We start from the raw sequence: 8,426 nt of genomic DNA, 5'->3' as shown, positions 1-8,426 counted from the left end.
TTTTTTCTTCATTTGGTTTTCTTGGATCCCTTGTCAAATATTAGTTGAACATATATGCCAGAATTTAATTCTGTGCTTTCTATGCTGTTCTTTTGGTTTATGTGTCTCTTTTTTGTGATTGTGTCATACTGTTTTTATTACTATAACTTTGTAGTATAGCTTGAAATCAGAAAGCATGGTACCTCTGCCTTTCTTTTTTCTCAGGATTTCCTTGGCTATTTGAGGTATTTTGTGGTTCCACACAAATTCTAGGATTGTTTCTTCTATTTCTGTCTTTCTTTTTTTTTTTTTTTGTCTTTTTAGGACAACACCCATGGCATATGGAGTTCCCAGGCTAGGAGTTGAATTGGAGCTACAGCTGCTGGCCTACACCACACTCATAGCAACATAAGATCCAAGCCATGTCTTTGACCTACACCATAGATCATGGCAATGCTGGATCCTTAACCCACTGAGTGAGGCCAAGGCTTGAACCTGCATCCTCATGGATGCTAGTCAGATTTGTTTCTGCTGAGCCATGATGGGTACTCCAGTATTTTTGTTATTTTGATGGGAACTATGTTGAATCTATAAATGACTTTGAGTAGTATGGATATTTTAACAGTATTTTTCCATCTCATAAACATAGAATATCTTTGTGTATTCTTTGATTTCTTTCAGTGAAGTCTTACAGTTTTCATTGTACATATCTTTCACATACTTGACTATATTTATTCTTAAGTATTTTATTTCTTCTGATACTATTGTGAATGTGATAGTTTTCTTTTTCAAATCTTTCATCATTAGTGTAAAGAAATGCAACTTATTTCTGGAGTTCCCGTCGTGGCCCAGTGGTTAATGAATCCGACTAGGAACCATGAAGTTGCAGGTCCGGTCCCTGCCCTTGCTCAGTGGGTTAACGATCTGGCATTGCCGTGAGCTGTGGTGTAAGTTGCAGATGCGGCTCAGATCCCCCGTTGCTGTGGCTCTGGCATAGGCCGGCGGCTACAGCTCCGATTCGATCCCTAGCCTGGGAACCTCCACATGCCATGGGAGCGGCCCAAAGAAATAGCAAAAAGGCAAAAACAAACAAACAAACAAAAAGAAATGCAACTTATTTCTATTGGTTAATTTTTATATCCTACAACTTTACTTAAATCATTGATTAATTATGAACGTTTTGGCTGACTCTAGCATTTTCTGAATATGAAATCATATCATTAGCAAATAGCCTCAGTTTTACTTCTTCCTTTCCACTTTGGTTGATTTTTATTTCTTTGTCTTCATTTTTGCTGTAGCAAGGACTTCCAGTTCTATATTAAATACGAGTGGTTAAAATGGGCCTTGTCTTTTTCCTGATATTAGAGGAAAAATTTCATTTTTTCTCCATTGAGTATAATGTTAACTGTGGATTTGTTGTACATGGCCTTTATTATGTTGATACCCAGTCTAAATAGATAATATATTTTGTCAGATGCTTTTCTGCATTTATTAAGATGATTATGTGACTTTCACTTTATTGATATGACTGTATTTATTGAATTTCATGTTAAACCATCCTTTCATCTCAGGGATAAATCCCTCTTGGTCATGGTTGTATAATTGTTTTAATGCATTCTTGAATTCAGTTTACTGACATTCTGTTGAATATGTACATCTATATTCATCAGGGATATTGGTCTATAGAGAGCTTCCTCAATTTACAACAAAGTTATATCCTGACAAACCTATTGTAAATTGAAAAGATAATGAGTTTGAAATGGGTTCAATACACCTAACTTATTGAACATCATAACTTAGCCTAACCTACCTTATATGTACACAGAACAATAACATTAGTCTGCATTTAGGTCATTTACACAAGACCTATTTTGTAACAAAGTGTTGAATATTGCATGAAATTGTTGAATTATATATTAAATATAAAAAACAGAATGGCTGTATGAATACAGAATGCTTGTACAAGTTGTTTACCCTCAAAATTTTGTGGTGACTGGGAGATGTGGTTTACTGCCAGTGCCCAGAATCATGAGGTTATCTTACTACATATTTCGAGCCTGGAAAGAAGTCGAAATTCAAAGTACAGTTTCTATGGAATGTATATTATTTTCATGCCATTGTTAAGTCAAAACATAAGTCAGGATCTGTGTAGTTAGGGGCTGTGTAATTTCCTTTCTTCTGGTATCACCATCTGATTTGGTATCAGGGTAATACTGGCTTTGTAGAATGAGATTGGAAACATTCCCTCCTTAATATTTTGAAAGAATTTGAGGAAGATATAATTCTTTTTTAATTAAAATTTTTATTCTTTCTATTATAGTTGATTTACAATGTTCTGTCAATTTCTTCTGTATAGAAAAATGACCTAATCATAATATGTTTATATATTATATATTATTTGTATATATACATTACATATATATTATAATAATATATATATTATTTATATATATATATAGTCTTTTTCTCACAGTATCCTCCATCATGTTCCATCATAAGTGACTAGATATAGTTCTTTGTGCCATACAGCAGAATCTCGTTGCTTATCCACTCCAAATGCAACCCCAAACTCCCAGTCCATCCCACTCCCTCCCTCTCCCCCTTGGCAACCACAAGTCTGTTCTCCATGTCCATGAGTTTTTTTTTTCTTTTCCTTAGATAGGTTCATTTTTGCCATATATTAGATTCCAGATATAAGTGATATCATATGGTAATACATGATTCTTGATGCAGGCCTTTATGGCTGTGAACTTCCCTCTTAGAACTTCTTTTGCTGTATCCCATATGTTTTTGTTTACTGAATTTCCATTTTCATTTGTTCAAGGTATTTTTTGATTTCTATTTTGACTTTTTTTGACCCATTGATTATTCAGTAGATGCTATTGAATCTCAACTTATTTGTGAATTTTCCGGTTTTTCTTCTGTAATTGATTTTTTTAGTTTTGTATCATTGTGGTCAACGTGATGTTTGATATGATTTCAATCTTCTTAAATTCATTAAGGCTTATTTTTTTTTGCCCAACATATGATACATCCTAGAGAATGTTCCATGTGCACTTGAAAATAATCTAATCTCTTGGGTTGAATTTTTTGTATATAAATCCATCTGCCCTAATGTGTTGTTTTTGGCAGTTTGAGATGAAAGTGGGGTATTAATTGCCCATACTACTATTGTATTACTCTTTATTTCTTCATTTAGGTCTATAAATACTTACTTTACATGTTTAGGTGTTCCCTTGTTGGGTGCATGGATATTTACAAGGGTCATATTGTCTTATTGAATTCAACCCTTTTCATTATGTGATGCCCTTCTTTGTCTCTTGTTTCAGTCTTTGTTTTAAAATATATTTTGTCTGATATAGTTGCCCTAGCTTTCTTTTAGTTTCCATGTGCATGGAATACATTTTCCCATTCCTTCACCTTCAGTCTATGTATGCCCTATGTTTTTAGTAAACAATATATAGATGGTTCTTTTAAAATTTTTATTTTATCCCTTCAGACACAGTCTTTTGACTGGAGAATTTAGTAGAGTTATTTAATTATTGATATATTTGTATTTATTGCCATTTTGTTGTTTTCTGGCTGTTTATATTCTGTTTTTCTTCTCTTGCCTTCTTCCCTTGTGATGTGACTTTCTGTAGTGGTTAGGTTTCATTCTCTTTCATCTCTCTACTATAGGTTTGTGCATTGTGGTTACCATGAGGCTTTAAAGAAACAATTTATATTTATAACATTCTAATTTAAGTTCCTAACAACTTAAGTTCAAATGCATCTAAAAGTCTACATCTCAATCTCCCCCTGCATTATTTTGTGTTATTGATGTCATGTTTTAATTGTGTATATCCCTTTCCCAATTATTGTCATTACACTTTATTAATTTTCTATTCTAATCTTCATACTAACTTTACAAGTGATTAATTCTCCATCCTTACAACATTAGATTATTTTAACTTTTACTATATATTTACCCTTACCAGTGAGAGTTTATACTTCAAATGTTTTCCTGTTAATAATTGGTGCTCTTTCTTTTCAGTTTAAAGAAGTCCCTTTAACATTTTTTACAAGGACAATTTAGTTATGATGAACTTTTTTAGCTTTTGCTTCTCTGAAGATGTCTATTTCACCTTCAATTCTAAATGATAACTTTGCTGAATATAATATTATTTGTTGGAGTTTTTCTTTCAGTACTTTGAATATAGCCTACAAAGTTTCTGTTGAAAAATCTAATAGTCTTATGGAGGTTCACTTATATGTAACAAGTTGATTTTTTTCTCTTGCTTCTTTTGAGATTCTCCCTTTATTTTTACTTTTGACATTTTAATTATATGTTATGATGTGGGTCTGTTTGGGGTTACTTGGAATTTTCTGGGTCCCTGAATCTGGATGTTTTTTTCCTTCCCCATTTTAGGGAAGTTTGGAGCCATTATTTTTTCAAATACATTTTCTTATGCTTTTCTGTTCTGGGGCTCCTATATATGAATATTGGTGTGCTAGATGTAGTTCTTTAAGTTGCTTAAGCTATTCTTTTTAAAAAGATCATTTCCTTTTGTTCCTCTGATTAGTTGAGTTCGACTACCCTATCTTTGAGTTCACCAGCCTTTTTTTTTGTTTGTTTCATCTAGTCTGATGTTGAATCTCTTTAGTGTATTTTTCAGTTAATTTATTGGATTCTTTGGTTTTATGAAGACTATTTGGTACTTTCTTATATTTTCTATCTCTTTGTTGAAGTTTCCACTGTGTTAATTCTCCTGAGTTTGTTGACTATCTTTATAAACATTATTTTCAATTTTTTAATCAGCAAATCAGTTATCTCTGTTTCATTAGGAGCTTGTTCTTAGGTGTGTTAATGCATTTCAGAATATAGTTTTCTGTTTGTTCTTTTTCTTTGACTCTCTGTGTTGGTTTCTATGCATTAGATAAAACACCCACCTCTCCCAGTCTTTATGAAGTGGTCTTGTGTAAAGGTTGCACCTTATTGTTTAATTCTGCCCTAGCTCTTTGTTGTCTCTCAAACCTTTGTGATTGCTCAAGCAGACTATTTTATTCTTAGTGACTCCCGGTAGTTTAGGTTATCAGTATCCTAATGGGGAATATCTCAGTACATAGATTCAAGCTGATTGAATACCAGACCCCCAGGCAGTATCTTTTAACTACACAGGTATATACAGACTTCTGTGACTGTAAGCATAACTTCCACTGGCCAAAGGAGCCATGTATTATAGAGGCATATTGTGGGTGGGAGTTGGAAAAAGTGGGTTGATAGATGGATACAAAAACTCCTTTAGAAAAGATACCAATGTCCTAGAGAAAGGCACAGGGAGTCCAGTGGTTTCTGTCCCTGGAGTACACATCTGTTGGGCCCTAGACATGGGATAAAGTAGAAGCCTGTTCCCCAGGTTGAAGCTCTAAAGGAGAAGCAAATATACCTCTATTACATTAAAAACTAGGGGGGCATTTCAGCCTGCTGTCTGCACAGTGACCTTGGATGGTGTTCTGACAAGAACCATCTCTCTGTTTATTACTATGGCATGGAACTTGGGGAAGCAAGCCCTGCTGGCCATTAGAACTAAGCAGTCAAGGAAGGTTCTCTGAGTGGCAGCCACAAAAACCAAGGCACCAGACATGTGTAAGAGCCCTCTGCTTGGGGCATGGTAGAGGGAGAGCCCAAAGATCCTGTTTGTCCTCTCAGGTTTAAGGAAAGGATTACAGTGAGCTCTTAGATATTTGTTTAGTTAGAAACCTACTCCTCAGGCTGTAGCTCTGAAGATAAGGTAATAGGCCTTTTTCACAGAAAGACTGGGTGCCCCAGTCCTCTGCCTTCTGCTGGGTTCTGTGGGTAGTAGCAATGTTAGAATTCTTTCTCCATTGGTTAATTTTTTTTAGGACCTTTAAGCTTGAGTTCCACTGTTCACCAGAGCCATGTGATTTAGAGGTGTTAGCTGGTCAGCAGAGGCACAATGCAAGGTGCCAGAGAATGAAAAAAGGGCTCCTTGCTAGGAGATGCTGGTGAGCAGGAACATGGAAGAGAGAGAGCAGAAAGATGGTGTCTGCCAGCTTCCATCCCCAGAGACTACCCTAGCAGGTCTCTAGATGTGTGTTAAATTAGATGCCTACCCCTCAGGCTGACACTTTGTGCAAGAGTCTTATTGACCTAACTTAAAGTCTGAGTTCCTCTCAGCTGGCTGCCTCTGTGTTGAACTCTGGGGCCAGAGATTCTGAGCCTACCGAACCTTTATGGACTATTTCTGAGTTTGCTATTGCTTGTGGGTTTTGTGGATGTGAGCCCAATTGATTTTAAAAGCTAGATGTTTTGCAGTTTATCTCTCAGATGCAGTCTCTAAGAGTTGGGGTGCATGTGAGGCTAAAACCCTTTGCACCACAGGGAGAAGTGCTGAGTTTTGAGTTGCCTCCTCATTGTGTGTCACCACACATAGGGTGAATTTACAGAGAGATTTTGTCTCAGTTTCTCTCTTACCTGCTTTGATTATTAAAAAAAATTGTCATATGTATAGGAGTTATTCAGGTACTTTCCAGATTTTGGATCTGTTCCATTTATCTTTAGAGGAGGTTGTTCCATATGTAGCTACAGATCCAATGTGTTTGTGGGATGAGGTGTTTTCAGGATCTGCCTATGTCACCATCTTGAACCTGAACTTGTCCTTTCTCTTTTAGTTAATGGCATTAATATGTACTTAATAAACTGCCTTGGAAATGCCAGGGTCATTGCATTTCTAGTTCTCACTCTTGAAATCTTATTGGTCACCATTACCTCCCTTCTAAATCGAACTATCATGTATTCCCTACTCTACACCACTGCTGAGCCACCTTTATTTTAAGCCTATAGATAACCTAACAGCTTTCTAATGCGTGTTCTGCTCCACCATTGCCTCTTATTAGCCCATTTCCTATATTGCTCAAAATTCAAAACTGATCAAGCCATCTTCTTGCTTAAACTCCTTCAAGAATTTTTCAAAGTTGGAAGATGAAATCCAGACTTGAAAAGCATTTCGGACAAGTGTGATGATATCTTAATTTTTCTCCTCTGCCCTGTGATCATCTATGGGAATGGATTTGGAGTTCTAGAAATATACTGTGCTCTGCTCTACCTCTGTGGTTTGCCTTTGCTGCTCCCACTGTTGAGAACCAACTTATTCCACTTCTGCCCCTGCATAATGCCTGCATCTCGTATGTTTTAGTCAGGCTTCATTTCTTCTAGTAGGCCTTCTTAGAACATGCCAAACTTTGTCTCCAATCTGGGGTAATTTCTCCTCTTCTGTGCTTTCACAATAGTTTGTGTAGAACCTCTAAATGGCAACAAACAAATTGTATTGTAATTGTCTGCTTTGTAGGATATTGCTTTGAAATATTAATCCAGACCTTTACCCCAATACCTGCCTTCCTTATATTGTCTATGCAATATATTGTCTTTGCCTTTCTACCATTCAGTCAGTAGAATTGTTTTAAGGGAGAAACAATAGATTTAAAAAGATAATATGAAATTTAGAACTAATGAACAAATTCTAGGGCTAAAGGACTTGGGATAAACAATAGAAGAAAGAAAAGTTGAGCAGCCAGATTACATTTCCTCCAGACTAAAGATTCTTTGGACTTGGTAGGTATTGGGGGAAGTGAGAAGAAATTTAGAGGAGAAATAAGAAAGCCAAGAGGCTTGAGTGTTTCTGAGAAGTGTCCATGATCAGAGCCTGCACTGTGACCTTTTATTGAATTTGAGAAGTCTTTTTCATGTCCAATAGGGAGCTTAGGAAAAATGATTAGCATCTCCTGAGTCTCAGATAATTTTTTTTCCAGATCTACCTTTTCACTGAGAAAGAAATAACTGCTTAGTGACTTCATTTTTATTTTTTAAGTAAAAAATGTTTTATTGAAGTATAATTTATAATGTTAGTTTCAGGTGTACAGTGAAGTCATTCAGTTATCAGCTTACATACATCCATTCTTTTTCAGATTCTTTCCCCATATATAACAGAATTTTGAGTAGAGTTCCCTGTGCTATGTAATAGGTCCTTGTTGATTATCTATTTTATATATAGCCATGTGTATATGTTAATTCCAAACTCCTAATACATACCTCCCTCATCATCTTTCTCCTTTGGTAACCCTACATTTGTTTTTGAAGTCAGTGAGTTTGATTCTGTTTTGTAAATAAGATAATTTGTATCATTTTTTTTAAGATTCTACATATAGGTGATGTGATAGCTGTGTTTCTCTGACTGACTTCCTTTAGTATGATAGTCTCTGTGTTCATCCATGTTGCTGCAAGTGGCGTTATCTCCTTTATGGCTGAGGAATATTCCATTGTATATACGTACCACATCACCATTATCCATCCCTCTGTTGATGGGCATTTAGGTTGCTTTCATGTCCTGGCTACTGTAAATAGTCCTTCAAAGAACATTGATGTGTATGTATCTTTTTGAATTATGGTT

This window comes from Sus scrofa, chromosome 16, assembly GCF_000003025.6.
Source record: "Sus scrofa isolate TJ Tabasco breed Duroc chromosome 16, Sscrofa11.1, whole genome shotgun sequence".
Taxonomy (NCBI): Eukaryota; Metazoa; Chordata; class Mammalia; order Artiodactyla; family Suidae; genus Sus; species Sus scrofa.
This window is presented reverse-complemented; position numbering follows the sequence as displayed.